This window comes from Capsicum annuum, unplaced genomic scaffold, assembly GCF_002878395.1.
Source record: "Capsicum annuum cultivar UCD-10X-F1 unplaced genomic scaffold, UCD10Xv1.1 ctg82010, whole genome shotgun sequence".
Classification (NCBI taxonomy): domain Eukaryota; kingdom Viridiplantae; phylum Streptophyta; class Magnoliopsida; order Solanales; family Solanaceae; genus Capsicum; species Capsicum annuum.
Genome location: NW_025892772.1, coordinates 572293 through 594934, shown reverse-complemented (window position 1 = coordinate 594934; position 22642 = coordinate 572293). Strand labels below are relative to the sequence as shown.

Here is a 22642-nt window from a genome sequence, read left to right as displayed (position 1 = left end):
TCCAGTTTCTAATTTTTTTAAACTAGTCATCACAGTTACGGCTCCGTTGTAATTTAAATTACAAAAATCGGAATCAAAAACTCCGCAAAGCCTATTTTGGTTCAATATTAAAAAAGTGGTTTATTTGTGTCACTTTCTACACACTTTGGTCGCAAATTCCTCTTATTAGTAATTAGAGTTAGATTTGATTTACAGATAGAACAATACATGCAATCACCAATGACATACTAAAACTGTTATTATTACATACATATATATATATCTTTTAAGGTAAATGATAACCATCGGCAGTCTCTTATTTAGTACACGTTGTAATTTGTTCCAAGATCTAGATAGTTTGAAGGACCAGTACTATATTTGACTTCTCTATGTCTTGTGCAATCGTAGGTTACCAAGGGCAGACTGGAATGACGATTAGTGAAAAATAGCTCGTGTTTACTGAATTTTGTAGTGCGAAACATGAATAAGGTTGAAAGTAAATGTTTGGTGTACTTTCAGATTTTTACTGTATTTCCTAATACTTAATTAAGGTTATGGCTTGGTAAGTGTGATCTAAAATTAAGATTATGGCTTAGAGAAGTATGGATCCAAATCATTTTACACGGTAATTTCCTTAGAACAAGCTTTCCAAGAAAGAAAAATAAGGACGCCCGGGTGCCTGAACTTTAAATTATGTGGCAAATTCATTGATGAATCTAAGTATAAATACTTCACAAGACGAGACAAGATTAACACTAAAGCATGTATCGAGGATAGGAAGAAACGTCGACCTTTGTACTCCAAACTTATGATTCGGTTAAGTGATCATTAATTGTAATTAGTAACCACTTATAATAAGATATTATATGAAGTTATTGGACAGTTAATACTAATCAACTCGGGCAGTACATAGAATAAAGGAGGACAAATATTCAAAAGTTATTAAAACTAAAAATTCAATACGTAAATAAACACAAAAGCGACTGCTTTGAGGGATCTATAAATCTTGATGAGAAGCTTGGGAATATATACCAATATGTATATCTGGGGTGGCAACAACTGTGGCATCTATAATGACCATCACACGTTGATAGTCCAATGCTACAGCATCAAAGACAGCCTACCGTATACAATTTGGAGTTTGAATACCTAAAACAGAAACATCAGGCATTTGGATATACAAACACATCAGTTAATCCACTCTCAAAGTTTATAGCTGGAGAAAAACTTGCTTATAAGTATCCAGTTACCTATAATGATCAAGTTGGTAACGCCAATGCCCTGAAGATACGAATGAAGGTTTGTGTTAAAGAATGACTGAAGCGGGTTTTCACCAATTTGTAATCACCTTCCTGAATAACAAACCCATTAACCAGCTCTGCCCCCACAATGCCCTTTAATGTCGACTTTGGTTTGCCATCACTATACAAACGCCTACGAAACAATTCACATCTCTTCCTAATGGGTCATGCTCGCGGACAACCTATCATAAAATTTGTTGATAAAAATGGAGTTTAACGTCTATACACTAGTTATAAACTAACAATCAGGTCACTAAAATATAAACTACACATAATCATCCATAAAATGTAGGATTAGTAACCTAAGGAAGCTTAGCTTATATATCAGGTTAAAATCCATTGCAGTGACAACTACTACAGGTGCGTTAGGTAAGAAGGATTTCAATTTTCTCATGTTCAGTTGGTCAAATATTTTATATGTTTCCAAATAAAAGTGGGAAAAACAAGTACCACATATGACATTCTATATTGATTGTGTCCTCCCCCACCCTCCAACACACCTCATCTTCACCCCCCACTACATAGCCCCCATTCCATCCTCCCTATGCCCACCCACACCCTCGATAGTATTTGTCCAGATTATGTACATATGTTTTTACTATGATATTTTTTGCTTGCTTATCCAACACAAAAAATAAATGGGAATTCACTTATTTCCCTAAAAAAATATTTTTCAAGAAAATATTTTCCATCCTACCGAACACTTCCTATATCTCGATCCCAAACAAATTGAAATCGACTATATGAATTCTCACTACTTCATTTAAGCTCGACTTAATGTTATTTTAATATTAACAGTTTTAACACTTCTTTATACTGTCAGTTTATATATAAGTTAAATCCGGCATGAATTCCTATTAACCATAAAAGACTTAAATTTTACAGTTGAAAATGCAAAAGACAAAGGGCTATAACAAAGTTCAAAGCAAGATAAAAATACCTAAACAATGGAGTGGGTAAACCAGTAACTTCTTGTACCGTCGTTTGAATCGTTTTATCGATCACCGCTTAAAGATAGAGAAACAATAGAAAAATAGTGAACCACCAAGCATCATCCTGAGAAGTTAGTGTTCTCGTTTTTATTTGGATCCAAGATTGGATTTGATGTTTGAGAGCTTGAAGAAGTAGAGTTGTATGATTGTGTTCGGAGAGAGACAGAGAAATATCTAGAATGGAAAGGAAGCTCGTGGTTTGATTTTAGAAACAAGCTTACCATTTTGCCCTTGAAAGCGAGCATATTTACGGCCATACCCTTGGTCGTCCCTAACTGTCCTTTCTATATAGTAGAAAAATAATACTTAGATTATGTATCCTGTGCTATGCATGGACCCAATATATTTTTTAGTTTAATAATATTTAATGATTTATTGCCAATTAAACATCTTATAAATCTTTTAAAATAAAAAAAATGTGCTTTTTGTTTTATGAAAAAATAAAGACACATTTTCATATATTATTTTTCTTTCTCATTATGTGTATTTATTTTAATTTTTTTTGAGGTCTTAGTAATAATATCTCAGAATTCTCAATCACTTTGTAATAATACTTATCAAATTTGACACTTTACATGATAAGTTACAGTATATTAATTTTTCTATCCTATTTATAGTATTATTAGATAGGTTTAAACTTTTTATTTTTATTTTTAAAAATATTGTACACCACTAAATTAAAAAGTGGATCAAGTTGTCCTAAAAATATTGTTTGTAACATAATTTCTCATTAAATTTAAAATATATAGTTATACTCCTTTAGTATTTTCAATTATTTTAAAATTTTTAGTTCTTTTTATAATAGAAATTAATTATCTTTCATACTTCTCTCTCATTTCATTTCTTTTTTTTATTGAAAGAATTCTTAATTATATATTCATATATTTTGAATTTATGTAACGTTGAATTTGTAGTGAATCAAATAAATATCAAACTAAGTTTGATCATAGATGAATAAGTACACTCCTACATAATGAAAGAAGTATACTCCTACATATATGAAATGACTATATATTTTTTTTTAAATTTTCTTCTAAATTATTTTCAAATAGTGTATTAAAGAGAGAGGTTTTTTCATATATAATTTGAGAGTATTTTAACATTTTATTACAAAAAAACAACCTGGAATAAAATTTATAATCTTTTGATTGAATAATTGCCAATTAAATGCAATAATTGAAATTTAAAACTTGTTAAAATAAAATTAATTTGAAATAATATAATAAAAATTAAATTGTAAATATCTTGAGAATTATTTTTTGGGGGTTATATGGCTAAGGTGAGAAGTGAGAAGTAGTGCATTTTAAAGAAGAAAGAAAAGATTGAATGAGAAATGGGACCACAAAAAGAAATAGGTTTTGGATGATGAATTTATATTTTATATTAATTTTTTACCCGATTTATACTACTATTATTATAGGTTTTAAAGTTTTTATTTTTACTTATAAAAAGGTTGCACACCACTAAATTTAAAAATTGATCAAATTGTCCTAAAAATATTATTTGTAACATAATTTCTTATTAAATTTAAAATATATAGTTATACTCCTTTAATATTTTTAATTGTTTTAATATTTTTAGTTCCTTTATAATATAAATTAATTATCTACTTTTTTGTCGTTTCGTTTCTTTGTTTATTGAAAGAATTCTTAATTATATGTATTTTGAATTTATGTAACATTAAATTTGTAGTGAATCAGAAAAAGTATCAAACTAAGTTTAATCATAGATGAAGAAGTATACTCTTACATAATGAAAGAAGTATATTCCTTCATATACGAAATGACTATATATTTTTCAAAACTTGCTTTCAAATTATTTTCAAGTACTGTACTAAAGAGGGAGGTCTTTTCATACACAATTTTGAAAGTATTTTAACATTTTATTATAAAAAACCTTGAAAAAAATTTATAATCTTTTTGATTGAATAATTGTCAACTAAATGCAACAATTGAAATTTAAAACTTGTGAAAATGATATTAATTTGAAATAGTGGAATAAAAATTAAATTGTAGATTATCTTGAGAATTTTCTTTTGAGTTATATGGCTAAGGTGAGAAATGACAAGTAGTGCATATTAAAGAAGAAAGAAAATATTGAATGAAAAATGGGGCTCACAAAAAGAGATAGATTTTGGATGATGAATTTATATTGTGAAATTACTATAATATCCTTAGTCGTCCTCAACTCACTCTTCTATAAAAAAATAAAAAAATAAGAATATTTACATTCTTGGAATAGTAAGGATTAATTTGAAAAAAACTAATGTCTTGATATTTGAAGTGACAAATAAGAAAGTTAAATATAAATATAAATATAAGTATAAATATAAATATAAATATAAATATATAATATAAAAAATAACAAAAAGGCAAAAAAATTGAGAAAGAATAAACTTTTATAATTATGGACAAACTTTTTTAATAAGTAGCATATATTTGGTAAACGTATCATAACTTGCAATAAATTACAATTTATTTAATAAAAAGAACAAAACTAAATAAATAAATATTCGGGTTGAGGAGTAAATATTTCACTCTCTTTATGAAAATTTAAATTCACTGCGGTATAATCTACACCAATTCAACATTATATATCTTGACTTATCCCCTTTAGGATACAACAACACAACAACATCGTATAATCTAGACAACTCTGAATTAGTTGAAGAGGCTAAAACTCTCCCAAAGGAACATTTTCCTTTAACATAAAATTACGACATAATATATAAACATACCTTTTAATTTGACCTCACTTCACATCTATGACCTACAACTTTGGATGTGCACAAATAGACACTTAAACTTGTACAAAATCGAATAAGTACACAGACGCTTCCTATGTGGCATAACACACGTAGAACGCTGTGTAGGATATGAATTAGCCATGTAGAATGCCACATATGGCTACTTGTTCAATTGTATACAAGTTTAAGTGCCTACTCGTATACACCAAAAGTTGGAGGTCATAAATACAAGTTGAAGTCAAATTAAAAGACATATTTATGTATGCATATAAAATTATTCTTTAATCTTATCTATAATTTATATCTATAATCTATAATCTATAATATATTAAAAGTGTGAAGGGTCTTAGAAATGTTGTTTGGACTTTTGTCCTTCATTAAAAGTCTTTGCTTTAGACAAAATCGTCTTTTCACATTTTTTATTATTTTTATAATAATATTGACTATAGTAAACATATTCAAAATTAAATAGAAAAAGTTTTCTTATTATGATTAAATTTTAAGTCGGCGAAAAACCTTTTCTAAATAGGCTTGACCCAAAGAAAAACCTCATGGCAAAAAAACATGGCATAAGTTATAAAAAAAGAAAAAAAATATTTTCTAACTAAAATAGACTTGATCCAAAAAAAAAAGTAAAACCCTATTGAGAGATTTTTTTTTTCTTTAAAAAAAGTCCTAAAATAGATGATAAGAATACAATATATAAAGAATTAAGATGATAGATTTTTTTTTTAACTTCGTTGTCACCAAGCTCGCATTCTCAAAGACCGCAACTAACAATAATGGTGTACTATCATGTAAGGACTTTGAGAAAACTTTCATGGTTAAATTTTCAACATGCTCATATATTGCAATTTTCACATTCATTCTAGCACCACTATTTTAAAATTTCGAAAAATGATATGTTTCGTGTTTTTTTTGTTAATATATTATATTTGAAATTATTTTTGGCAGATAGTTATATCCTATTTATTTTCTTACTAGTGTGCCCGTGCACGTTCTATGCACGTGCGAAGATATGTTGCAGGTAAAACAGTTATGTTTCATAACTGAATCCACTATGATTATTTTATCAATAGTCCACTCGAATGTGTGCAATGGTGTTTCATATCTTAAAGTTAGTTGTATTATGCGTGCACCCATTATCAAATATGTATGAAACAATTGAAATATATCTTGATAAAGGGGGATATATGTCATTTATTTGACTGCATAGTAGATTAAATAATCCACAGCTCTGTAAGGGACAACACCACCAAAAGAAACTTCTCGGTCCACATCTTCGGTGTTTTATTAGAATTTTCGTTGAATTGGTCACAATAAAATTCATTGCAAGTGTTAATCTGTCATTATCACAGCACACCCAGAAAGTTAATTACCTTAGTGGCTATGACAAATTATCAAAAATATTTAGTAGTCTATAGAGGTTCTCAAGGTGCTTAAACACAAAGTGAGATGCAAGAAACTCACAGTGAGGGGCATCTGGATACTGACACATAACCCATGGCACTCCCGTATCCAAAGATATAGCCATCGATACTGCTTAGTTGACGTAAGGTTTGGAACGAGCACCATAATGAGGCTCAACATCACCATTTCCATACTCATTTTATATCTACTCAAAACAATAACGAAGAGAGAGTAATATCAGACAAGTTTCTTAGTAGTTTGAATATAGTAAATCACAATCAAAAGCTAACCTGAGACAAGATAACCAGCTCACCCTGAGATGCGTAAAGATTTTATTGCTTAAGGATGTCAATAATTTTGGCCGTGAATCATTTCATTTGAGACTGCAACAAGAGTCCCACATGTCAATGAACTCCAAAACCAGTATTCCAAGAAAAATACTTAAAACCATAAGGAGAAAATCACCTTGAATGGTTGATTATCCGTTTGAAATTCAATTTCAGGAATGAAATACAACCAAAGAGGAAATCCAGTGTCTCAAATTAGATCAAAAACATCAATTATCAGTAAAACTGTAATACCTCGATCATTCCTTAAGCCTAAATCCATCTTTTGAGTGAATATGGATGACTTCCAAGGTGATTGATGTTTATATTGTATTGTATTTCTCTAATTTCAACTTTTTATCATGTAGATCATTGAATAATCTTTCCATCGATACCAATTTCATCGAAATCCGACGTCGAACGAGGAAGTTATGGCCATTTTACTAAGCGATATCGGAATCACCCAAACCTGACGGTAGACTTGAAGGACCGCCAAGTCCTTGGTGGACCGTCAATTGTCCCATTAAGCCAAGGCAGTAACCCCTTTTTCTGGCCATCGTGCGATGTCCAAAATGGTCGGCCGCTAAATATTTGACAAACCGTCAAAGGGACCATCAAGTCAAGGCAGAATATCCCATTTCTGGCCTCTCTGAGTGATGAACAATCTGGTGGACCGTCAGTTTCCTGACGGATAGTCATTTCGGCCATCACGTTGAGGCAGAATGTCCTAGTTTTGGCATTTGACTGACGGACGATCTGGCGGACTATCAGTTCCTCTAACGGACCGTCAGTTCGACCGTCATAGACCCGATCGACAATTTTTTTAACTCATTTTTATTGGGGCATTTTGGTCATTTCTGACCATTTTGGTCTTGTATATATATATATATCCAAGTAGAGAAGAGAAGTTCATTTTTTCTCCTTTCTCTTCCATAACCCTCTAGAAACTAGGGTTTCTTCCAAAATCCTAAATCAAATCTTCACTAAGAAATTCAAGAATTTTCCAAAGATTTCACCAAGTTATTCAAGAATTAAGTTCTCCAAGTCAAAGGCATCAATAAACTTGGCTCAAAAGTGTGAATAAGAGTTTCCAATTAAGTCTTTTCATCTTAAAATTATAATCCAAGGCATGTGGGGCTTGAACAAGAATATCCATTCATTCTTATGCCCAAAGAATTGATCTTTACTATTAGAATTTTATGATTTTGCAAGTGGGTTTATACCCAAGTTATTTTATCATTGATTTATGAGAATTGAGCTATTCAAGGTTGATATACATGACTATTTCATTGCTCTATTTCTTAAATTGAGAATTTATGCCATGAGATGTATATTGTTACTATGAAATGATGATTTCTAAGTGATTTAAGATAAGTGTCATGAGTTGATATTTCAAGTGCTTTTAAGATGTGTGTCAAGCTTTAAGCCTCCTTATGATAAATTGGATTATTGAGTTGTTACAATGAGTCTTGATATTTCCTCAAAGTTATTGATGTTTCCATAATTTAATGAATTGATACATTTTGATATTAAGAAAGACTAGTTTGATTTGAGTCGAGTTAAGAATCCACAAATTGATTATGATTTTATAAATGAGAAAGAGATTTGATTTGGTCTTCATGATAGACCCTTGTGATATTTGTGGTGGATTTCCTAACGTGTTCTGAGCTTGTGTCTGGGAGTAGTATTTAGAACCAAGCAAAAAATATGGTATTTTCCCAGAACTACGTGCCACCGTAGGATTGAGATTTGAGGGCCAAAGAGTCGAGTTTGTGATCACAGAGATGAGTTTGAGGTTATACTCCCTGGCAAGAGTATTACGCTCTCTCCAATATGGGGCTCCTTCCTTAGGAGGGTAAAACGTTGAACTTCATGCGGCTCACATGGTTTATGTCGGTTATAAGAAACTCCCAAGTCCATAATAGTCTAAGTTTTTTTGAGTTACCGAGTCTCTCTAAGTCATGATTCAAAGAGTTTGAGTTGAGTCCAATGATTTATAAGATTTATGAAGCATGTGTTGTTATTGATGATTTATGGAAATTACATTTCAGGAAATTCAAGCAAAGAAAGTCATTATTGTCAGCATGGATGACTTTATTTTACATTTATGATATTGTTTAAAAATGTTGTATACACCCCCACATACTCAGTACAATCCCATGTACTGATTCCCATACTCTTCTATGTTCTACATTTTCTCTTGATGTAGGTTCAGTTGCTCAGTCTCAGCAACGACAATGATCTTTAAGTACCTCCATCTACTTTCTTACAGTTGGTGAGTCCTCATGGTTCGAGGACCTATGTCCCTAATTTTGCCTTGTTAGTAGATGGTTGTTTCCTTTTAGCTCAGGCAAGTCAGTTGGCGATTTGTCCCAATAGCTCCTTAGTCTTTTGTAGTAGAGGCTTTGTCAGACTAGAGTACCAATATGTACAGAACTTTTAGTATTTTGTTTGTACCAGACAATATTTCTTCATATCACAGTATGTTCATGACATGATTATTCTTCCTTATTTTAGCATGATTAGTTATATAGTGAGATCTAAAAGTGATGAAAGGATTAGAGGGTTAGCTTGAGGCCACGTGTGACCTTAAGCACTGTGTGAAGTCTCGGGATAGGTTCTTGGGGCGTTACAAGATTGGTACAGAGCCTAAGGTTTAAAGAGTCCTAGGGAGTCTGACAAGCCACGTTACGTAGAGTTTTGATCATCAGTGTGTAGCGCTGCACATCTATGAGCAAGAGGATACGGGACGTTTTAGGAAAAGTCATTTCTTTCTTTCAAAATTCTATCGTGCCTACGACTGTTTCTCTCTGCTATTAATTTGTACTCTCTTATGACAGAAAATGCCTCCTCATAGAGCTTGTAGAATCAACGAACGACCTCAACTCATTGATTCTTTAGGTGAGATAGTGTCCCACGCTGAGTTTCGAGCAGCTTTTCAAGAGCTAGCCGAGACGGTTACCTCCAATGCTCAGGCCAATGTTCAAGCCGTAGTTCCACCTTCACAAGAAGGTAATTTAGCGGCAGCTCGGGTTCATAATTTTATGCAGATGAGTTCACCAGAATTTTATAGGTCATGGGTAGGTGAGAACCCACAGATGTATCTCGATGAGGTGAAAAAGATTACCCAAATTATGCATGTGACAGAGGAAGAAAGTGTGGAGCTAGCTTCTTATCACTCGAAAGATGTTGCATATGATTGGGTGGAGATGTGGTGGAAGAGTAGGGAGGAGACCGACACTCCCATGACTTGGCAATCATTTCAGGACACATTCTTAGACAAGTTCTTTCCCCCGGAGTTGCGGGAAGCAAAACTAGAAGAATTTATGAACTTGAGACAGGGCACTATGACTGTTAAGGAGTATTTTCATAAGTTCAATCAGTTATCTAAGTATGCTCCCGGTATGATGGCTGATTCCAGAACTAGTATAAGTAAGTTTTTGGCTGGTGTGTCAAGTTATATTGTGAAAGAGTGTAGATCTGCTATGCTCAATAGGGACATAGATCTTTCCAGATTAATGATACATGCTTAGCAGATTAAAGCGGATAAGGTAAAGGAGAGAGAAAGAGTAAGGGTAAATAAAAGAGTTAAATCAGAGCAGCAGAGGTATGGTCAACTAGTTTTTTGAAGGGAATCGCCCGTAGTCCCAGAACCGTTCGCTTATGCCAGTGCCTTCATCAGCTAGTGCTCTCACATTCAGAATTAGGTAGGAGCAGGGTAATAGGCCTACTATGTCCAAGTCCCAGGACAGTGTGAGTAATAGACCTTGTCCTCCCCTATGTCCAAAGTATGGTAGGGACCATCCTGGTGAGTGCTTAGTCGATCGGAGGGGTTTTTTTGGTTGCGGTAAGTTGGGCCACAGATTCAGAGATTGCCCATACGTTAGACAGGGGAGTCATGATATTCTTCCCCAAAGTCAGGCTACTATTGCTCCCGCCCCTTTTGCTCGTCCTATTCCTCCTCAGGGTACCTCGTCTATTACTACAAGTGGTCAGTGCCTGAATTGCTTTTATCCTATACCACCCCACCAGGAGTAGGAGGATTCACCAAATGTTGTTACTGGTAGGCTTAGTGTATTTTATTTTGATGTGTATGTACTGATGGAACTTAGGTTAAGTTTTTTTTATGTGATTTCGTTGGTGGCTGTGAATTTTGAAATCAGTGCTGAAAAGATTCCTTAGCCTTTTCTAGTTTCTATTCCAGTAGGTGAATCTGTTTTTACTAAGCAAGTGTATAAGAAATTTCCTATCACTGTTCTTAACAGAATCATGTTTGCAAACTTAATTGAACTAGACATGGTTGATTTTGACATTATTTTGGGTATGGATTGGCTTCACTCTTGCTATGAGTCTATAGACTGTCGTACCCATGTAGTCAAGTTTCAGTTTCCCAATAAGCCAGTCTTTGAGTGGTCCAAAAATTTTGTAGCTCGTAAGAGTCATTTTATATCCTACATTCAAGCTAGGAAATTGATGTCCAAGGGTTGTATCTATTATTTAGTTCGAGTTAAAGACACTAAGTTCGAGACTCTAACTATTCAGTGTTGTCAATAAGTTTCTTGATATTTTCTCGGAAGATCTCCTAGGGGTACCTCCCGATAGAGAGATAGAATTCAGAATTGATCTTCTTCTCTATATGCAGCCTATTTTTATTCCTTCGTATCGTATGGTCCCCGTAGAACTTAAGGAGTTGAAAGAGCAACTCAAAGATCTCCTAGATAAGGGTTTTATAAGGCCTAGTTTGTCTTCTTGGGGCACACCCGTTCTATTCGTACGAAAGAAAGATGGTTCATTGCGTATGTGCATTGACTACCGTCAGCTCAATAAGGTCACAGTTAATAACAAATATCCTCTTCCTAGAATTGATGACCTATTTGATTAGTTGGAAGGTGCCAACTATTTCTCGAAAATAAATTTGAGATCTGGTTACGACCAGCTTAAAGTCAGAGAGTGTGATATTTCAAAGATAGCTTTTGACACCCGTTATGGTCATTTTGAATTCCTGGTCATGTCCTTCGGGCTAACTAATGCCCCAACAGCTTTTATGGACCTCATGAATCAGGTGTTCAGACAGTACTTAGATATGTTTGTTATTGTGTTCATAGATGATATTTTTGTGTACTCCCAAAATGAGACCGATCATGCAGATCATCTCCGAATTGTCTTACAAACCCTTAGAGATCATCAGTTATTTGCAAAATTTAGCAAGTGTGAATTTTAGCAAAGGTCAGTTTCCTTCCTGGGTCATATTGTTTCTTCTGAAGGTGTTCGAGTTGATCCTTAAAAGGTAGAAACTATGAAAAATTGGCCTAGACCTATTTTCCCATCTAACATTAGGAGTTTCTTGGATCTAGCTGGCTACTACCATCATTTTGTTGAAGGTTTTTCTTCTATTGCCCGGTTAACCCAAAAGAAAGTTAAGTTCTAGTGGTCAGATTCTTGCGAGAAGAGTTTTCAGGAGTTGAAGACTCGACTCACTTCAGCCCCTGTATTGACCCTTCCTAATGGTGTTGATGATTTTATGGTGTATTATAATGCCTCGAGAGTTGGTTTGGGTTGTGTATTGATGCAGAAAGGTAAGGCTATAGCCTATGCCTCCAGGCAGTTGAAACCATATAAGAAAAATTACCTGACCCATGATCTTGAGCTAGCTGCAGTAGTTTTTGCCTTAATAATTTGGAGACACTACTTGTACAGTGTTCATGTTGATGTCTTTATGGGTCACAAGAGTTTGCAGTATGTGTTTGCTCAGAGAGAGTTGAACCTTCGATAGAGGCAATGGTTAGAATTACTGAAGGACTATGATATGAGTTTGTTGTATCACCCGGGCAAGGCCAATGTAGTGGCGGATGCCCTTAGTAGGTCGTCAATGGGTAGTGTGACGCATGTAGAGAACGATAAAAAGGAATTGGTTTATGAAATGCATCGTTTGCCAACAGGTGAAGATAGAACACCAAAAACCCAGTGGAGTAATGCAAGAATTTAGCATTCCTACTTGGAAGTGGGAGGGAGTGAATATAGACTTCGTGACCGGTTCAGCTGTCTCTCATCGCTGTCATGATTCAATTTGGGTTGTTGTAGATAGGTTGACCAAGTCCGCACATTTCCTTCCTGTGCATACATCTTTCACCGCTGAGGACTATGCTAAGCTGTACATCCGAGAGTTAGTCAGATTGCATGGAGTTCCCTTGTCTATCATCTCCGATAGAGATACTCAATTTACTTCTAAGTTTTGGAAGGCTTTTTAGAAAGCTCTTGGTACACAAATTTATCTTAGTTCCGCTTTTCATCTGCAGACCGATGGTCAGGCTGAGAGGACTATCCAGACTTTTGAGGATATGTTGAGGGCATGTGTCTTGATTTCAAAGGAAGTTGGGATGAACATTTGCCATTGGTTGAATTTGCTTATAACAACAGTTTTCATGCTAGCATTGGAATGGCTCTATTTGAGGCTTTATATAGAAGGCGATGTAGATCACCCATAGGTTGGTTTGAAGTGGGTGAAGCTGCTGTGATTGGACCTGATGCTGTGTTTGAGGCTATGGAGAAAGTTAAGATAATTCGAGAAAGGTTGAAGACAGCCCAGAGTCATCAGAAGTCATATGCAGTTGTGACAAGAAGGGCTCTTGAGTTTGAAGTTGATAATTTGGTGTACTTAAAGATTTCACCCATGAAAGGGGTAAAAATATTTGGCAAGAAAGGAAAGCTTAGTCGCCGATACGTTGGCCCTTATAAAGTTTTGAATCGTATGGGGAAAGAAACTTATGAGATCAAATTGCCTGTAGAGTTGTCAGCTGTCCATCCTGTCTTTCATGTTTCTATGCTTAAGAAGCACATTGGTGACACTATTGTTGTTGATCCATCAGGAAGCTTTGATGTTCATGATAGCCTTTCCTTTGATGAAGTTCAGGTTAAGATCCTAGACTATCAAGTGCATAGACTAAGGAACAAGGAAGTTCCCTTGGTCAAAGTTCTGTGGAAAAATCAATCAGTTGAGGGTGCTACTTGGGAAGCAGAAATAGATATGTGAGCTAGATACCCTTATCTCTTCTTCGTGAATTCAAATCAAGCCGAAGGTATCATTCTTCCTTAATTCAGTTTCCTACTAATCCAGCGTATTCAGTTATATAAATATCCATTCTATGATTCGTGCATCCTATGGAGTACTAAAAAATCTAGAGTGAAGTAAGTCGGTTGAGCAAATTCTTCCCAAAAAGTATTTTCAGTGCCCTCTTTGACCTTGAGTCCAACTAGCAACATTCAAGGACGAATGTTTCCAAGGGGGAGATATTGTAACAGCCCGATGGTTCCTTAAGCCTAAATCCGTCTTTTGAGTGAATATGGATGACTTACAAGGTTATTAATGTTTATATTGTGTTTTATTTCTCTAATTTCTAATTTTTTTAATGTAGAGCATTGGATAATCTTTCCATCGATACCAATTTCATCGAAATCCGACCTCGGACGAGGAAGTTGTGGCCATTTTACTAAGCGATGTCGGAATCGCCCAGGCCTGACAGTAGACCTGAAGGACCGCCAAGTTCTTGGTGGACCGTCAATTGTCCCATCAAGCCAAGGAAGTAACCCCTTTTTTTGGCCATCTTGTGACAGCCAAAATGGTGGGCCGTCAAAAATTTGACGGACCGTCAAGGGGATCGTCAAGTCGAGGCAGAATGTCCTATTTCTGCCCCCCGAGTGACGGATGATCTGGTGGACCGTCAGTTTCCTGATGGATCGTCACTTTGACCATCACGTTGAGGCAGAGTGTCCTAGTTTTGGTACTTGAGTGACGGACGATCTGGTGGATCGTTAGTTCCTCTGACGGACCGTCAGTTCGACCGTCACAGACTCTATCGACAATTTTTTTAACTCATTTTTTTGGGGCATTTTGGTTATTTCCGCCCATTTTGTTCTTGTATATATATATCCAAGTAGAGAAGAGAAGTTTATTTTTTCTCCTTTCTCTTCCATAACCCTCTAGAAACTAGGGTTTCTTCCAAAATCCTAAATCAAATCTTCTCCAAGAAATTTAAGAATTTTCCAAAGATTTCACCAAGTTGTTCAAGAATTAAGTTTTCCAAGTCAATGGTATCAAGAAACTTGTCTCAAAAGTGTGAATAAGAGTTTTCAATTAAGTTTATACTTATAACACAAACAATTCCCAGAACTTACCTCTAATAGTCAATGTAATTTTTTGCTTACTTTCATGAAGCAACAATGCTTGTTGGGGATACTTCTCTTCGAGATACTGCCCAAGAAATCTTCTCATCACCAACAATATAGTAATGATAAAATTTACACGCTCAAATGGCAGAGTACAAGAAAACCATACCATTATGATAGCAAAAGAGTCAGCAATTACTGCTTCTCCATCAACTAGCGTGGGCACGTATGCAAGGGGATTCAGCTTCAAGTATTCTATTCCACTTATTAAAAAGGCCAAAAATAAGAACCAAATTTCAAAAAAATTCTTCAATAATTTGTCTAACAGCCCCAAACCTAATTTCTCATCTTTGATCCTAATTGATTACAATTAGCTGTTCCATATAACGGTCTAACTAACACAGGCACACACTCCCCCCAATAGTATTTGCTTAGATCATATACAAACATAGTTGATATAATATTTTCTACTTTGCATTATCTAATACAAGAAAATACGAGAAAAAACACTTATTTTCCAAGAAAAAACTTTCCATCATACCAAATACATCCCAAGTATAATTTCCTTGTAACTTGATACAATAAAAAACTTTCAACTGTTCAAAAACTTACAGAGATGGAAACAGTAAGTATTTAGATTTTTTTGGTAATTGGTAAGTAATAATAAAAGGCAAAAAGTAAGTAGATATGTGGAAACAAAATAGTTGTGAGCAGTTTTTTTTGGTAAGTAATAATATAAAAGGCAAAAAGTTAGTAGAGACGTGAAAAAAAAATAGCAGTGACTAGATTTTTTTTGGGTAAGTAATAATAAAAGGCAAAAAGTAAGTAGAGCAAAATAGTAGTGAGCTATTTTTTCGGTAGGTAATTATAAAAGGCAAAAAGTTAGTAGAGACGTGGAAACAAAATAGTAGTGACCATATTTTTTTTGTGGTAAGTAATAATAAAAGGTAAAAAGTAAGTAGACATGTCACATGTGGAAACAAAATAGTAGTAAGGCAAAAAGTAAGTGAACAATTTTTTTTAAGTAAAAGTAGATATGTGGAAATAATAGTCCTTTTCAGATTCTATCTATTAAACTGAAAAAGAAGAATCCAATGTCAAATTGGATTATTTCAATTATTTGGTCCATCGATCTAAAAATCTACGAAGTTGCATTTGTGCATTAACTGCGAAAATGAAAGATAAGTGTTAATAATGATACTCCACTACATTACTAAAATATGAACTTTCGCATGGAACTCATGTCTGAGCTAATGGCAATCTATGCGTCTCACATGTAAACTTTAGAATCTCTAGAACTTCATGTAATGCGGCTTGGTAGTTTAAATCACATACCTGATAAAAATATCTCATTTATCATGCTGAAAAAATTTATTTAAAAATGCATTAGTTTGCAAGTTCAAACAAATTACCTTGGCATCCTGAAAGGTTGAAACTTCAGAAGTTGAGAGATCAACAACCTATTAAGAAGTAAGAAGTTTGTGAGAATTTCAGAAAACTGAATCCTTGCTATATTTACCAAAGTATGTACAAACAAGCAATTGAACAAAAGCAAGACTCATGCACATAAAAAACGAACACGAAAGATCATGATAAACAAAATACATCTTAGAAACAATCTGACCCATAAACAAGAGCAGTGAAGAGGATTAAATGAAGGACAAAAATATCAAATGATAAGAGAAACTAACAAAGTGAAAGATATAGGCAACGACTAATAGCGGAGCACATAGTATTTCAGATCTTATGAAATTGCAACTTAACTGTTATCGTTTCATTCTTAGGGATAAAGAACTTTACTATATGTGTTCTATCTTAATATTAATTCGTTTAGGGATTGACGTTTCATCCTGAAGTACCATGAACTATATTTTTATACATAAAAAACATAAATATATAGTAACAGTTTCGAAGCATATATGCACAAATTATATACTTAACACTGAATAAACACATGCATACATAGTTCCACTACTTAGCTAAGTAGGTAACAAAAGAAATTAGCATGAATGAGGGAATAGATAGATTCTGAGAGACAAAATAACACAAACCTTAAGGGCTTCGCACACACTTTCAAGATAAGTTGAAGTTTTTAAATACTTAGTTGGGTAAGTGCAATGATCTACACATATTTTGTTATTTTCAACTTGCTTTTTATAGGTTAGTGATTTGGTCAAATATTCTAATCTTGATTGTCTCAGTAGGATGCTGGTTATTTGGAATAATTTTATAGAGTGGGGATATAGAAATTGATGGCTAAAATTTGATTAAGATTGAAAGATTTGTTGATAAAACTCTTGAATTCTACAACAGTTTTAGAATCCACACTACATGGATAACAAGCATAGTTCCGCAATATTCTAGATATAGAAAGTTTGCATCTGTCACCAGCCAAGGAGTAGAAGGTTCAAAAGAGCCATCCGAATGTAAAGGCCATTCTTAGCTTGTCTGAAATAAGCAAACCTTAGATACCCATACACATCAACACTAATCTACAGAGAATCATTAAAGGAATTTAAAGAGCATAATTGTCGTATGAGAAGAAACGAAATCACATGCCGAACTATATAACAAAATTTAACCTAATCAAGTCTTGGCAAAGGATGCATCACTACTGCATGTTTCTGCATAGCATCTAAGACACTCAGATCCACGATATACTTCCCTCGAGACTCTTCATACAAATAAACCCTCTCCAAATCTTTCTCTTTGAATATAAGTTTGATATACCACATCACATTTATAAGAGACCTCCAAAAAATCATCAATTTCTTCCTAGTGAACCCCCATTGATGTCAAATAATCCTTGATGTCATCCTAAAATGAATACGTAACAATTCGTCTGTTATCAAATAAAAATAACATTGTGTAATTACATTTGAGTTTAAAGAACAAAAGTTTATTAAATTGAATGAGAGGTAATGCTAATTACCAGCTCAAGACAATCAAAATTTCATCTTTTCTCATACCTTCATTTTAACCACATAAGGTGATACAAAGTAAATTTTCACATCTTGGTACTTCTCAAGCAAGTGAGCAATTGAGCGAACTGTCCTCCCATAAGCTAGATCACCAATAACAATAACTTTTATACCATCAAGTTTTTCTATTTCTCATTCAATGGTGTACACATCTAGAAGGGCCTGTTTCAGAATTAATAAGGATAGTTTTGTTGCTGCAGTCACACAAGAAAAAAAAGACCAAGAAGACTATGTATATGCCATTGATATGTTCTGTTGCAGTCAGACAACAAATGCATGCCTAGATAAACATCATATGTACTCTATTATGTAGTTTCTTCCAGTTAAGTATCTATATGCTATTCAGAGTTTGTTATGAATTATAACAGAAGGCGAACATTCTAAACACATGATAGTGATATTTACATTGTTAAGACTTAAGAACTATGTTATTAGTGAGCTCCAAAAACTCAGCTGTAATGCATTATCCAAACAAGTTACTATTTCCTAGTCTATATCTGTTAAAAGGGGAAGGATAGAATAATATCCCCACACAAGCTTAGAATGAGGGGAAAAAACTTACCACGAAGCAACTTAACTTTCTCCGTTCGATCAATTTCAACAGGATACTTAAGAAGGTGGCCTCTCATTTCAGTGACTTCATCAGCCTTGTACTATAGCCAGTTATGTTCACCAAATACTCTCATCCGTCTCACGCATTCAAGACTCTCTGGACGCTAAGCAAATTGCTCTATAGTTGTTGTGTGCTCTGCCCACAGTGACATTCTATATTCGTATATCTACAGTCGAAATGTGATAGCAACTTAGTCACACATTTTTACTACTTGAAAAGAAATGCATTGTAAGAATGGTCTGAATATCAGTTTATTGCATTAATCCGAAGCAGATACTGTTGGACATCTAACTTTCAAAATAAACTTTGAGATATTCACTCAGTAAAAAGGAACAAAACAATTTGGAAATCATCCTTCTTTAGTATAGTGAAAATGAACCATTAACACCAAGACAACTGTTTTTCATCACCAACTATTCGAATTTCTAGATTATTGATGCAAAAACACCACTTACTACATTTACACGTCTACAAGTAATCATCAGTGAACTGGTGGAACTCTACTAAACAAACTCTCTACATAATCTAAACTCAACTTTTCTATAACTACACTACCTAACCATGACAAACAGGAAAAAAGGTTAATTCCTTTTTTTCTCTGAATAAGAAAGCAATCGTAAAAATTTTTAAAAATAAAAAACCTTTCAAATTGAGTGGTTTTCGGACACGAAATGCACATGAACTCCTCCAATACGAATAGAGATTCAACTTCTTTGACTCCTCTCCACTTTCTTCCTGATAATTCATCAATAAAAATAAAGTGATTAAATCAAAAATTATCCCTAAAAACTATTATTACCTTTAGGAAAAGAAATAGCACTATCATAAAACAACAACAATTATAGAGGTTTAACTTTAATTTAAGTTATAAAAAACAAAGCTAATTACAGATCCTAATATAAAAATATCAAAACTTTAATTAATTAGTATCACAGAACAACACTAAGAAGATATCCAAAGGATAATTGAATTAGTTAGTATCATAACAATATTAACTACAGATCTAGAGAAAATTGATTAAAACTTGAATTAATTAATTTGTATAATAGAGCAATAATAATAACAGATTTGAAATAAAAGGATTAAGGCTTGAAATAGTTAACATCATGTATCATATATATAACAAACATCAAATGAAAACTTGCTCGAAAACTTGCTCCACCAACAAAGATGCACTTACCAAAAATAAATTATGATGGACTAATGAAAATTGAGATTAAGAACATGAATTTTGCTTGAAGCTTGTGTTTTGGTGTCAAGGTGCATAGGAAATACAGTGGAGAAAAGAAAATTTTTTTAGGAAAGTAAAACAGTAGAGGCAAAAGACACGGTAAAGTATCATTGATTGGAGGTTTTAGTTACCAAAATACTCTAACTATTGGTGTTGTTGAAGAAAATATCCTCAAATAAGATAAAATAATAGTAACCAAAGTCTTTATTTATATAAAAGAATAAATTTTAAAATTTTCTTCTTGTTTTCCCCAAAACTTGAAATTAATACTTCTTAATCAAAAAGGGAAGGGGGAAATATATATACTTCTTCATTTAAAATTAAAATAACAACTTGAAATAAATTTTTCCAGGGAATTGTGAAAGTAGAAAATTCTTTAATTATTATTATTAGTTACCATCATAGTTCTTGGCAACTCGAACCTACTTATTTTTTTCAAAGTGCGACAACAATTTTTATTATTTGAATTAAATTATTTTTATGCACCACTATTTTATAAATTTAATTATTTATTTTTAGTCAATTTCATTGATGGTTTTTATTTTTTAAGAGACCTTTCAAGTGTTGAAATTTTTTAAAACTCATCTTTTTGAAAATTCTTCAGAAATAGCAAGACAAGTTGAATTTGCATCAAAAGTATGTACTAGTTACTATTTTCCCTCTAATTGTTTATGTAAAATCAACAACATTGAATAAAAAATTCTTTCAATTCCACAAAACATGTTTTCAACCTAATGCCTAGTTGACAAGTAAAATCACTCTTTTACCATTTTGGTGTAGTTAACATTTCCCTAAGTACAGGCATCGGCTAGCTACTTCAAAGTGTTCTTTATATGAGTAACATAGTATACCGACATTTAGTCTAATCTTTCTGAAATCTGGAAAATTAGAAACGAGAAAAGAATCAAAGTTATCAAATCTCAAGGTGTTGAATATACATTATTCTACTTTAATTCGTATGAAATTGTAAAATTTCAGTTTGAGTAGGTAGCCAACAGCTTTCTCAAACAATACACTCAATATTCATCATGGATAATCTCTTTGTATAAATCTTTAAATTTCACATCAGTTAAATAGAATTTTAGATGTTCACATTTTGATTACATTTATTAGTGCATATAATCTAATACTTGATAGTTTATTTAAGAATTGGAAAGAAAATTATTATTACTTTATTAAGGTGTGATTTTGGTCTTGAAAGGATGGTGGCTGAAGCCTAGTAGAACATGAACAAGTACTATCCTGAAGGTGTGATTTTGGTTCGTATCATATTGCATCTCAACTAGTATGTAGTGCCAATTTCATCTGTTGCTCGACCTGGAGTGTTAAATTACCTACTAAAATATTATCTCTCTCTACCCAAGATCTCGTATATCAAGTAGAATCTACCTTAAGTACTGAATCATTGCAGTCTATTTTTAGTTGTTTATACTTATATTTACCCAAAAATATATACCTTGCACTTCTTTTCATTGCAGGGCCAACTGGTAATACTGATGTACGACCTCTAGTCAATGGTAGGTCACGAGCGAAGATCAATCTTGTCACCGATATGTGGTGAAGAAAGAATAGAGATTCTCAGGAACCTCATCCTCAGATTGCCTTTTGTTTCCACAAGAGGTGGCATACCAAATGAAAAGAGGATTGAAGGATTTTTATATGGATATAAGATGGGACAACAGTTGAAGATAGTTTGTGTTTGTCATGGTGCTTTTCTAACCCCAACAGAATTTGTCATCCATGCTGGTGGATTTGACGTAGAAAACCCTTTAAAGCATTTAGATTTACATTCTGTACCATTGAAGTGACAATGGCTATTACTCAGAAAAACGGATTAACTTTAATATCTTTGTTTTTTAATCTTTCTTTTGCTGTACAGACCAAGTTCAATTGCTATTCCTGAAAAGGGATTAGCTTTAATATCATGGTCTTTTTATATTCCTTTTATTTTACAGACTAAATTTCTTCAATCAATGTCATTATGATTACAATTTTTCTATGATTCTGCTTGTTTTGCTACACTAACTATGCTAGTATATGTTCAATAGCAAATCCTTAGAATATAACAAGCGTGACAGTACTTCTGTTACAACTTGTAGAGTATAATATATTTTACTTAGTAGTTTTAGTAGTTGTATAGTACTAGAGTAAAATTCCTTACATTGTGTATTAGACTTACATTGCTGGAATGAGGCTGCTCATCACTGAGGCTGTCACGGCCCAAACGGCCATGAGTGGCACCTATACTAATCTTCCTGTGGGAGAACCATCTAAACCGAATCATTACCCAATCACTTAGTCAATGTTAAGATGATATTAATATAAAATCAACATAATAACAATAATCCAATACCAATCATTATTAATGCTCAATCCAAACAATAATTTACTAAAATTTCCAAGACCCAAAAGTCATCATACAAGAACTACTAACAAAGATCATGTCTAAAGATATATCCAAAATAAAATAAATAAAGAATATTTTATTGCCCAAAAGATGGACAAGAATAAATAAGATGACCCAGGGCATCCTGGAGATGGAGTGCTCACCCTTGGATCAAGATGTGCTATCAAACTCTAGAGGTGAGGTCATGTCTGAACCTCTAGAACACTTTCTGCATCAACAAAAGAAGGGTATAAGGTAGTATCAGTACAAACCACTATGTACTGGTAGGTATCATTGGCCAACTCAATTTAATAACATGTACACAACATAAATTAAATAACAAGTAGACATGCATCATCACCTAACAAATATTCAATAAATCAACAATATAACACAACAGGTCAAGTAGTACTAACAAACAACTCTCATAACCATCAAGAGTATCAACCAAACTATAAACATCCATAAAATTAACACAAATTTGTACACACATGCTATGGGACTTATTTTTGTC

At 33.3% G+C, this 22642-nt stretch overlaps 2 pseudogenes; both read right to left on the bottom strand.

The window, feature by feature from the left end:
• LOC107857876 overlaps positions 1–7453 on the bottom strand; it is a 9748-nt pseudogene extending 2295 nt beyond the window's left edge.
• A 9848-nt stretch (positions 7454–17301) lies between these two features.
• On the bottom strand, positions 17302–18527 carry LOC107857897 (annotated as a pseudogene).
• Between the last annotated feature and the right edge of the window lie 4115 nt (positions 18528–22642).